This window comes from Myotis nattereri (assembly GCF_964212035.1).
Source record: "Myotis nattereri genome assembly, chromosome: 2".
NCBI lineage: Eukaryota > Metazoa > Chordata > Mammalia > Chiroptera > Vespertilionidae > Myotis > Myotis nattereri.
Window position 1 is genome coordinate 25,542,835 of NC_138076.1, and position 12,271 is coordinate 25,555,105.

A 12,271-nucleotide genomic window follows, 5' to 3' on the forward strand; every position below is an offset into this window, starting at 1 on the left:
TGGGTCAGGGCTCAATCACTGAGCAACACCAGCCGGGCACAGTATATGATTTTGAAGGTTGTTTCTCCTCATGAAGTTCTGTGTTTACAAATATGACAATCTACTTTAAATTCTTCTTTACAAAATATGAAAAAAGTCCAGATAGAAAAGAATTTATGGCCTAAATGGAATTAAATGATAAAATCAAATACAGTCTTCCAAGACTTTTTAAGGCCTTGAATGTTAGGATACCAATCAATCATATACAAATTATAATATCATAAAATATAATCTCGTTATTATAAATAATAACATGAAAAATATATTATTCTGCCTTATAGGATTACCTAAATGTTTACAAACATTTGCTATTTCAAAACGCATAGAAGCATCCTTCCTAAAGTTATGCTACTCACATCGTGTCTCTTCAACTTGGATAAGAATTAGTCTATTCCCCTGTTTATGTAAGAGTTTGAGGTACTGGTGGGGCAGCTCTGTTGGTTAGAGCAACATCCCAATATGCCAAGGTTGCAGGTTTGATCTGCAGTCAGGACACATATAAGAATTAACCATCAATAAGTGGAACAGCAAATCGATGTCTCTTTCTCTCCTCCCCTCTCCCTCTCTCAATTAATAAATGTAAAAAAAAATATTTTGAAAGTAATTAATAATTTTTATATCAAACTAGCAGTTTTCACAAATATTATTACAGCATTTTACTGATAGAACATATAAAGTACATAGAGATCTTTTACTCCAAGTTAAATTTAGAATGCTTACCTTTCTATGAAAGTGAAAATTCTCCTGTTAATAACAAATTAAAATTCCATGCCATGTGAATATGATTAATAGTCAATATGCTGTTAATTGTTGTGATCACATAATCATTGATTTCCCAGAGTTGGCACAAATGACTGATGTCAGCATGGGGTCACCTGACTTTCCAAAGGCTCCAGTCAAAGCCAAAGAACAGATTTTAGCAGAATGTCAAGGCTGAAGCTAACCTTTGATGTATCACAAGCTGTGAGTGTGTTATAGTTTGTTTCTTAAAAAAAAAAAAAAAAAGAGGCAGAAAAGCTTTATTTGAGCCCATACCTGCCTGGAATTGGCTGGATTGAACAAGAGCAGCTTACTGATGAAGCCTGGGCCGTTTCCTTCCCTAAAAATCAGCCGGGCTCCATGGGCAGAACCTGGCTTTCTTCCCTGTCAGTCCAGCAGGCAGGTGCTGGCTGTCCTCAGGTATTTCACAGGCACGTTGGCAGCCCTGGAATCTAGGAGGTGTCAGCTTTCCATGCACTTGCTCAAATGTTCAAGCCAGGAAAACTTTGTCAGTAGAATATGAAAGAGGCAGGTATAAAAGACTGAACATTGTGTCTCCAGGAAAGTCTAAGAGGCTGCAAAGATCTGCTCGATATTGCCTTTCCTCTCCTTCCACCCTCCCCTTAAAAGCCTCTCCTTTTAATGAGAAGAAATAATGTTCGGAAAGCAGGCCTGGGAGGAATCGCAAGAGAAAGGCAAAACAGGATATTTTAGATCTGCTGTGAAGAAGTAGTTGAATTTAGGATCTTCTCTTATTTGCACTTGACACTTCATATTCCTCCAGTGTGAGCATGAGAGGACCTTCCTTCCTGCTGACCTGCCACTTGGTTGCATCCTGACCCACCTTGCTCTTGACACTGAGCCAAAGGCCTTCCCTGAAGGAATATGGAGACCCCAGGCTAACCTCAGTGAACAGCCCTTCCTTCCCCAGCAGTTCTCTCTGGGAAAACATCAAAAGTGTCTTGAATAAGAAAAGAATGTCACCAGAGGTTTGGGTGGAAGAGAACTAAATGAACTTCATTGGCAAATTGGCCTGTGGGCCAAATATAGTCAGCTGCCCGTGTTTATAGATACCGTGAGTGAAGAACGACTTTTACAGTTTTCCTAAGAAAAAATGTTTGAATAGTGTTTTTTTTTTAAAAAAAAATAATATTTTATAAGATTTAAAAATCAAATGAAATTCAAAGTTCAGTGTTTGTAAGCAAAGGACACTGCGGTGCCCATCATTAACACATTGTCTGTGGCTGCTTTGACTCTACAACGGGGCTGTGTGGTAGCAACAGAGGCTGTATGACCTGCAAAATGGAAAATGTTTACCATCTGTCCTTTTATGGAAGTTTACTGACCGTTAGCCTTGGGGCAGGGGGGTGTTTTATAACTGAGATCTAGTCTTTTGAGCTTCAGGTCTCATTTATTAGCTGTTATTTAAACCACTCACTTCTTCAGTCATTTGTCACTTCAAGGGACCCCCCCCTCTTTTCAAGTCATGGAGCTCTGATCACTGCAATTTATCCTATGCCAGGGGGTAGCCATGGATAGGCCCAAGTGCCACACTTTGAGTGTGGATGATGATGACATGGTGGTAATGATGATGGAGAAAATGGAGAAGAAAGAAATGGAAACGAAAAATAACAAGATAGCACTTAGAATTTGTGGACACTGAACTAGTCCATCAACCCAGTCAATCCCTACACCACCCCCATGAGATAGATGTTATCATTGTCCCCATTTAACAGATGTGAAAGACAAAGCTTGGAGAGGTAATTTGCCCAAGGTCACACAAGGAATGGTGGCACTCGGTTATAGTGCATTAATCCAAGTCCTGAGCCTGCCCTGTTATGACTGTGTCAGATTGCCTCCCATGTCACCTACTCTGCCCAAGGAAGCCTTACAAGTTTTTGTTGCAACCACGATTGATTTTGTTCGGCCTGACTACTCACTCGGCACCAGGAAACATGGGGCGGTGAGTTAAATAAAAGTCAATGGCAGAGAAAGGTGGTTCTCAGAACATTATTAAAGGTAAGAAAAAGAAAATATGGAAGAAAAGATCAGTCATCCACCACAAAGAAGCCCTCCCAGTGTCAAGTGACCCAATTTCCAAACTGAAAAATCAAACACGGTAATTATTTTCCAACACGTAGAAGTCAGATGCTTGGGAGGACCTCAGAGTCTTCGCAGGAGATCTAAGAACTCCTCTACACATCAGGGATTAACTTTTGATGAATGGATAATATTCTATATTCATAAATCAATGTTTAATGAATGTAAATGCTGCAGTAGTTTAGGAAAGAAATTAACTTAAAGGCTACTGAATTATAATGTATTTCTGTCATTATGCTTCCTCTTTCTAGCCAGTACTTCCTGAAATTGGAACAACTGTCACCCTGGATGCCTTCACACTGAAAGGGATCGGGTACTGTGGCTGTATCTTTTGGCCTGACAGTGGGACAAAATGTTTGTGAATTTCAAATGTTTGCTTTCTTATCAAATTTAGGGTGTCTGGCACCAGATTCAGAGTCCTTCCACTCCACAAGTCCTTCAAACTGAATTATCTAGATTTACGTATATCCACAAGAAATGAATATGGAGAAAATGTATCTTGGGTTCCATCCAGAAGCTTATTCTAGAAACAGATTATGTTTCCAGCCAACTATGAAGTGGATACCTACTAACATAAGCTTTCTATTTTCTAATAATGAATGACTGCCTCAAGCCTCAGTGAGCTCCCTGTCACAGGGAGTGGTTTTTGTTTTTGTTGTGTGTTTCTTAATGCTGGATATAACCATTTTTCAGGGTCATTGTGGATGGGATTTTTACCCCCGGCAGGAGATTCTGGCAACCTCTAAGGTCCATTCTGATTCATTATCTATTCCTCTAAGATAAGGCCTAGGAGCATTTTTCTGAGACTGCCCCAAGGAAAATTTAATAACTCCCAGGCACACAATGGTTCTTGTTCATCATTTACCTGTTGCTGCTCCTGCCTTCCTAGCTTTCCATTAAATTCGCAAAGAGCAGGAGATTTGGCTTCTGCGCTGCAATTTAATATGTGCGTAAAAGTGATCTGAGGATCCTGCCATCAAGAGGTCTGCAGTCCCAGGAACAGAGCGTGCTTTATTAGTGCCTCATCAATTAAGCGGGGAAACCTTCAGGCTCCCAACAGAACTCTGTCTCAGGGGCGACAGAGAGAGCCTTTTGTCTAAGGAAGCAAAAGCCCACTGGGGACAATGCAGGCTCTGTTTCCCATGGGGAAAGAGTGGGGCCATCTTATCTGCCTTAAGCAGCTATTTTCAATGAGGGAGAACATGCTCTTGTGAAAGAGGGGGTGGCATACAAGATGACTCTGGGGCTCTTTCAAACTTCACATTCTTCCCCACCACGATTCTGGTGCATCCTACTCTGCAGGAATATACATACCCCCTTTCTTAAGAGACTCTTTTTGTGAAAAAATGTTATGGATAGTAGTGCATTCTATGTCTCGACATGTTGGTACAGAGAGAGTTGAGAACTACCGCTGTGACAGGTGTGTGTGCCCAGGAGTGGAAGGGGACGATGGGCATTTGGTGGCTTCGTGATGTATAGTGAACAGCAGGGACTGTAAAGAGATAATGTCAGAAAGTGAAGTTGAGGCTGATCCCGGAGGGTCCCGTGTGCTAGGTTAGTTGCTCCTATAAGTGTTACAGTGACGATAAAGGATTATGAGAAGGGAAGTGAGGACGATGTAGACCTGTCAACCACCTCCTGGGGGGATATACGTGCATGTCCCACAGACTTTAGAAGCCAAGGGAAGAAGCTTTGACTGCAGATAATTTGGGTATCACCAGGTATAAGTGGTTGATGGGGACATGGAAGTCTGAGACAACCCAAAGGAATAGAATAGGGATGTGGAAAAAATCAGGAATCTATGGGTGAGATCAGAAAGTAACAATCAAACAGGCAGAAGAGTGACCAGGAGATTCAGGAGAGCAGGGAGACCCAGAAGCTGAGATGGACATCATCAAAGCACCACAGAGCATCTGCTTCCTCCCATCCAAGTACCACTTTCTCTTCAGGGAACAGGAGTGGGAGGGTGACCATTACTCAGATATCAGTTTCACTCTGGGAACTAAAGAGAAAAGCATTGACATGGAGACATGGAATAGTAAAGTGGATGTAGTACTGGTCTTGGTGCCAAAAGGCTGAGTTCTGATAACTGGCCCTTACCCAATGACCTGGGAAATTCCCTTTACTCCTCTCAGCCTTCATCATCTCAACTGAAAACTCAGGGTGGTGACTCATCTGCTCTCTGATCTCAACTCAAACAAGCTCCGTTTCTGTAAGGAGTGCGATTTATCAGTTGTCTCCCAGCCCAGCTGGATGGACAACCACCTCCTCCCTGGTGCCTCAGATGTAGAGATTTAATATAAGTGTCTAGCTATTTCAAAAATAGAGTATGTCTTTTTCTACCTTGAACCTGCCATGCCCAAGTTATATCTGGCTCCCAGTACTACAATTATAATGCTCTGTTCTTCCTCATCAATAGCAGGAACATTCTTTTGGACTTCTCTGAAAGTGATCTTACATTCTTAAAAGCCTTGAATGAATCATTAGAATTTCTCCAAACTCATTTGTTATTGCAATAGTTTAGGACCCAGGAGGAGAATTTTACACGTGTCTTGATGAAATGAGGACTTGTTGACATCCCAGGGAGCAGCATGAGACACATTTGTCCCTCTTCTACCAGGAGTATCAACTCTGTAGCACCAAGGTACCCCTTCCCACATGTTACCCCCATGCAAAGCCCTACCCCATGTCACAAGATACTTCAGCCCAAGGCCCCTGACACATGCATCTCAAATTACTTTAGTTTAAAATTTTGTGTTTTTTGGAAGGGGGTTGGGATGGAGGAGCATCATTCCCATCTACTGTGGACTCTGGGGAGACAAGACACAAGAGAAAGCATAAGACCAACGTGGCGGAGGAGGGTGTGTTTGAGGGTGGGAGGAGGTGGTGTGAAGATAGGACTATTTGTTATCTCCTAAATATTATTTCCCTAAAGCCACAACTTTCCTTCAAAATAGTTGATGTTTCCCAGTCCTGCCATGAAAACATTAAAATAAATACAACCTTCCAAATGTTAAACTTTCCAGTAATTTGATGCTTGGAGCTGCAGAATAGGGACTAGGCTACCAGAAGGCTTTGCTTCAATTCCCAAGCTTCCAATAGAGGAGCTGGAGGGTTAGAACTAGTTTAAGGGGTGATGGGAGAGTGTGAGTGAAAACACTGGCCTTGAGTCTAATCCAAAGTGATTTTTGGCTGCAGAAATGTTAGAAAAACATCATTGTCCCAAAATCAGCACAAACATCTCCTTCCCCCTAGCATTTCCCCTAAAACAATGCTTTACTAGTCTTACTAACAAAAATGATACATGTCTTGCAATCAACTCACAGCCCCTAGGACATCCCCAAGGTTAGCTGTCTGTCTCTGCAGAAGGTGCCAACTCCCGTTTTCCCCTTGAAGGAAGATGCTTCTATTCAAGTCCAGAATTCCGAATGTTCTCATTAGCAGGATGACCCCAGGTTTCAAACTACCTAGAGTCCAAACTCATCAGTGCAAACTCACAATAGTTGTGTTTTTTTTTTATCCTGGATGATGTTAACTTTAGTCCCTGTTATTAAACAGGAAACAAAGGGGAAACAGAATGCTGACCCTCAAATAAATGGGTAGGAATGCTTCCTGGTCATAAAAGCATGTTTAAGGTTTTCTACGGCAGGGCAGACTCATCATTTCCACTCTCTCCTCTGACAACTGAGTCCAATGCATAGGTATCTGCAAATCAAAATGTGGAATTTGGCTTCAAATGTTTTCTATTACAGATATTCAACCAATACAGACCAATTCAGTGTCTGTAGCCCTCATGTAAGGATGGCTGGACAGAGTGTAGACTTTCTCAGCTGTTCCTTTCTCACCCAAGGGAAACGATCCTGTCAAAACACTGGAATCTGCTCTGAGCAGAGCCACTGGTGCACTGAGGGACCACACACCACTGCAGTTGCCTCTCTGTGCCTATGTCCCTAAGCATGCAGTGAGGGCTGCAGGCCCCCAAGGGCTGCAGTTTCATGCAGGTAGCGGTGAGGGTGCCAGGTGAGACAGCATTAAGGTTATTGGTAGCCAGCAACCGCTGCCAGACTATCAGTCAGTTCATGAGGGCAGAGGCCCAGGGGCCTCATTCCCATATTCACCAGGTGACCAAGCACAGTGTGCCTGGCACATGGTGGAGACTCAGCAGACATTTCTTCCACTGAGTCACTGCTGCCTTGCAATGGCCCAGTGGTGCCACAGCAGTGGCTGTGTACTATTTAAGTAGATTTGCATGTTATTTTAGCTCTAGTAAACCCTCACTCCCAAGAACGGCAAATTAGATTAAATAGCACAGGTGTTTTCAAACACAATGGTTGGGACAGAATGCATACAAAATGCAGAACAGCCTCTCCAACCAATTCCTCTCAACACTTTCTAGATTGGAAATGACAGACTGATAAGGATGCACTTGTGTAAACAGAAGGAGGGGAAAAAAGGGAGGTAGGGAGGGGGGGAGGGAGGGAGGGAGGGAGGGAGGGAAACAAGGAGAGGAGGAGAACAGACTGGGAAAGAAGTAAACAATAGACATCTTTTTCATAATTCTCCAAATTTTTCTTTGAAATGAATCTAATGAGCTCTTCACCTTTTCCAAATATTACCATCAGTTTCCTGTTGGCTTTTCACATGCGAATAGCCTAAAAGGAAGTAGAGAGATGAAGTTTTTCTTGTCTATGTACCCTCAGCATATGGCCCAGTGCCTGGCCCACAGGGCTGGAGTTTAATTTTTTTATTAAAAACACAATATTTAGTGAACTTTCACATACATTATCTAAGATTATGATAAATGCAACTGTTGCCCATACTGTCCTTGAACTCTTACTGCTTCCCTGAAAGTGTTTGCTGCTGCCAACGTTGCCCCAGCGAGAACACACCGCTCCTCAAAGACAAGCTGGAGGGCAGCAGCTGGAATTCAAATCCAAGGCAGCCTGGGTAATTAACAGCCATGCTGTGCTGTTTCCATTGCCAACACTTCAAGATCACATTTCCCAGCCACTTGGGAGTGAGGAAAGCTGAAATTAAAGATACAATTGACAAAGACTCGAGAGCTGAACGGTGAACAATTGCAGTCAGAGTGACCCAGAATTCTCTATAATCAATATAGCTTGCTTATAAGAGAATGGATTTGCCATTGCTCTTCAAACTAATCTGGTTAACTTCAACTAAATCAGGAAGGGACGTTCTAGTGAGTGCTTTTGAAGAACTGGGTTTCCAGACTACTAGAAACTGGAGGTAAGCTGAGTTTAAGAGACGCCTGTTTTATCTACCCGCTTTATCTACCTACACCCATGAGAGTTTGGCCCTGCTGATGCTGAGTTTGGTGCAAGAACCAGAGGAGCCCAATGTTTGCAAACATTCCTCTAAAGCAGCAGTTTTCATAGGGATAACTGGAGGGGCTTTAGGAAATACTAATGCCTTTGTTACCAGACTGAAGGAGTGCATTCATTCACCTATGTGCAGAAAGCCCAATCAAACAAGAACAGGAGCTTGCAGCAAAGAAAGGAAATGGTGTCAAACCTAGAATCACAGGTGACCTATTGCTCTAAGATCTGGCTCCCCCAAGATATGTTGTCTCTGCTCCTTCTACATGAGCCACCTCCTTTAAGAGGAATCTTTCTAAATAAATAAACTGGGAACTTAGAGCAGGTATATGTGTGCCTGTGGCCTCCTCCCTCCAGTCCCTGAGTCACCTGAGATGCTGCATGGGGTTTGAGCATGGCCAGGTACTCCACATGAGATGTGGAAAACTTACAGCAGTTGGAAGAGCAGCAGAAGAAGCCAAAATGAGGATGATGAAAGGAGAGGACTGAAATTCTCCCAGGTTAGAGAAAGGCCCCATGCTGTTTACAGCTAAGAGCTTCCCCAGAGCCTGTCCACATCACCCTCTTGGTAGGAACAGCATACAAAAGGAAGGCCCTGGTGGTAGAATGAAGTCAGAGCTTCAATCTGGGGGGTTTTGGAAATGGAAGCAGGAAGAGCAGAACTGGGGGTTGGGGGAGGCAGCATTGGTGCTGGTGGCAGAGCTGAGGGTCTGTAGCCAGAGACGTGGTACAGCTCAGGGGTCACTGAGGAGATCACACAGGGGCAGGGGAGAGGCAGCCACTGCCAGGAGCTGGAATGAACAAAGGGTCAAATGAAGGTAGAGCCCTGTTGGAGTGGGGCTGGGCTGGGCCCCTGCCACAGCAAGGTCAATGGTTCCTGCCAGTGGCTGTGCGGGAGTCTGTGGCTGGCTTTAAGAGCCATACATGTGCTGGGTGAGCCAGGCAGCCACTTCCTCACTATCTGAGAGAACTTTCCTCAGGCAAGAGTTATAAACACAACCTCACAATCTGTCCCTGCTTGCCCCTGACTTCTCTGCAGAGGGAAATAGCACATAGCAGGCATGCACATAGCAGGCAGTTATTGAATGAATGATTGTGTGGAATTTGCAAACTATCTAGAATGCAAAAACCACAAGAGTACTAAATTGGCACGTCCATCAATGGAGTCTTCCCAGACTATGTTCCTTTTCACTTACATTAAGTTGTGGGTCGACAACCACTATCTCCAAAATAGAAACTGATGGAAAGTGAGCAGACTGTAGAGTTTATTGTTCAAGTAAAATATAACTAAGAAAGTGACATGCTGACTACTATACATAGGTGTTACCATATTGTGTAGAATCAACTGAAATGGTCATTTGTGCTCAGAAATGGCTCCTATTAATAATATTGCCCCAAACACCCAATTTCAGAGTTTTGTTTTCTTGCTATTCTGCATTATGTATAACTGACATAAATGTTGACACTTTTCTCTGTATTTCCCAGCTCTCATTTTACCAAATATCCTTAGACTCTGGGAGATGAACTGGAAGCTTAGTGGTATTCTTTTTGAGCCTCTATTAACACAGAAAATCTCTTCACATATACCCCCAAACACACACACACACACACACACACACACACACACACACACACACTGTCCTCAACCAGCTACCCCCAGCTCACTTCCCCCAAGCTAGATGCCTTAGGAGCTTGAAAGCTCAGAGGTCAAAATCTTTGGGCCTTTGACCATGTGTAGCCTGTCCAGAGGTCATGGTCACATACAGGGAGAGGAAACGAAGGGAAGGGGGTTGGCACAGGGAGAATCCTGCTCGTATAGTAGTCTTGGATTCTTGGATTCAAGAAATAAGAAAAGTAGTTAGTTACCTACAAGGGAGTGCCCACACAACTGTCAGCTGATTTTTCAACAGAAACTTTGCAGGCCTAAAGGGAATGGCAAGAGTATCCAAAGTGATGAAAAGTAAGGACCTACAACCAAGATTATTCTACCCAGCAAAGCTATCATTTAGAATTGAAGGTCAGATAAAGAACTTCACAGCCAAGAAAAAGTTAAAGGAGTTCATCACCACCAAACCAGTGTTACATGAAATGTTAAAGGGTCTTCTTTAAGAAAAAGAAAAAAGATCTAAAAAAATATGAACAATAAAATGGCAATAAATACTATCTATTAACAACTAAATCTAAAAATCAAGATAAACAAACAAGAAATCTAATGAACAAAATAAGCTGATGAATAAAGTAGAACCAGAGGCATGGAAATATGGAACACATGCTTGAATATCAGAGGGAAAGGGGCAGATGGGGACAGGGAGAGATTAACCAGAGAATTTATATGCATACATGCATTACCCATGGACACAGAAAGCCTTGGGTGGGGTAGGATCTGGGTGGAGGGGGGCAATAGGGGGAAAAAGGGAAACTCTCAACAATAAAGATTAATTAATTAATTTAAAAACCTGAAGGTTGAGGAAGAAAGAGGAAAGGAGATGATAGCCTGTTACCCTACTGTTTCCTCTAACCCAACTCTGCCCCTAGATAAACTAAAATAGATTTAGGTTTGCAAGCATCCTTGGCAGCAATGAGTTCCGTGACCAGGAAAAGTCTATCTCCACTTCTCTAAAAATATTATCTTGCTGTTACCAGATGTTGCTCTAACCAGAGATGGAGCACTCCCACACGTCGTTAAAGATAAAGGCTGTTATGAGCAAATACCTAGAAGGCAGAACTTACTGGTGTGGAAGAGTTTTGTCAACGTGTAAAAAGGTATCAGTTATCTTTATTTTGATAGAGCCAGCCAGATGGCAAAGAACTAGAGCAAGAACAAAACAAAAAGGATGAAAAGGTCAGGGAGGGAGAACTACAGACATTGAACTTTCCAATTCAGGATTTGGCTGACAATTGATCCCATTTTGAAACACAACTTATATTTCTTGTTCTGACTTTTCATATATTTTTAGCCCCTCCACCTTTGGGTCAAAATACCCCAGCTAGATATACTCCCTTTCTTTTCTAAGCCATGTGAACCTGTAGATCTTTCTTATAGTATTTCCTCTATACTACACTTTGGGGGTATTAACCACCTCTCTCCGTGAAGGTGGGCAGCATCTGTGTCTAACTTCTCTCTTTTAGATAATTTGGAATAGAGCACAGTAAGCCAAAGGGATCTGTTGTTGGGGGGCCCCAAGACCACCCTCCAGTTAGGTGACTCTCTAAAAGGACTCACAGGCCCTAGCCAGTTTGGCTCAGTGGATAGAGCATTGGCTTGTGGTCCAAAGGGTACTGGGTTTGATTCCAGTCAAGGGCATGTACATCGGTTGTAGGTTCCTCTCCAGGGTCAGGCCCTGGTCAGGGTTCATGTAGGAAGAAACCAATCGATGTGTTTCTCTCACATCAATATTTCTCTCTGTCTTTCCCTCTCTCTTCCACTCTCTCTAAAAATCAATGGAAAAATATCCTTGGGTGAGGATTAAAAATAAATAAATAAAAGGACTCACAGGACTCAGAAAAACTATTACACTGGCAGTTATGGTTTATGATAGCAAAAGATACAGACTACAAACAGAAATATTAAAGACACAGAGGCAGCGTCCAGAAGAGAGAGGCCACACATGAGCTTTTTATTGTCCTCTCCCCAAGGAATTAGATGGACAATGCATAATTCTCCCAGCAAACAATGTACGACAGCACCACAGAATACTGCGAACCTGGAAAGCCCACCCTAGCCTTGGTGTCCAGGATTTAATTGGAGGGTCAGTCACATAGGCAAGGGGTGGCTACAGAGGTTTAGTCTGTCAGCCTCCAGCTACTCCAGAGGTCAGACTGACACTGTGTGGCCTAAGGTCCCAGCACAAATCAACGAGGATCATTGGATCAATGAGGCAAAGAAAGACATGGCCCAGATAAGCAGCTCTTAAAGTGACAGCTGCAGAACACCAGGGTTCTATCCCATCTTTCAGAGGCTCCATAGGCCATTATTACATTTTCATAATCCTAAGATGTCATTGGCCTTTTCATTTTGTTGACATTAGGACTGATGG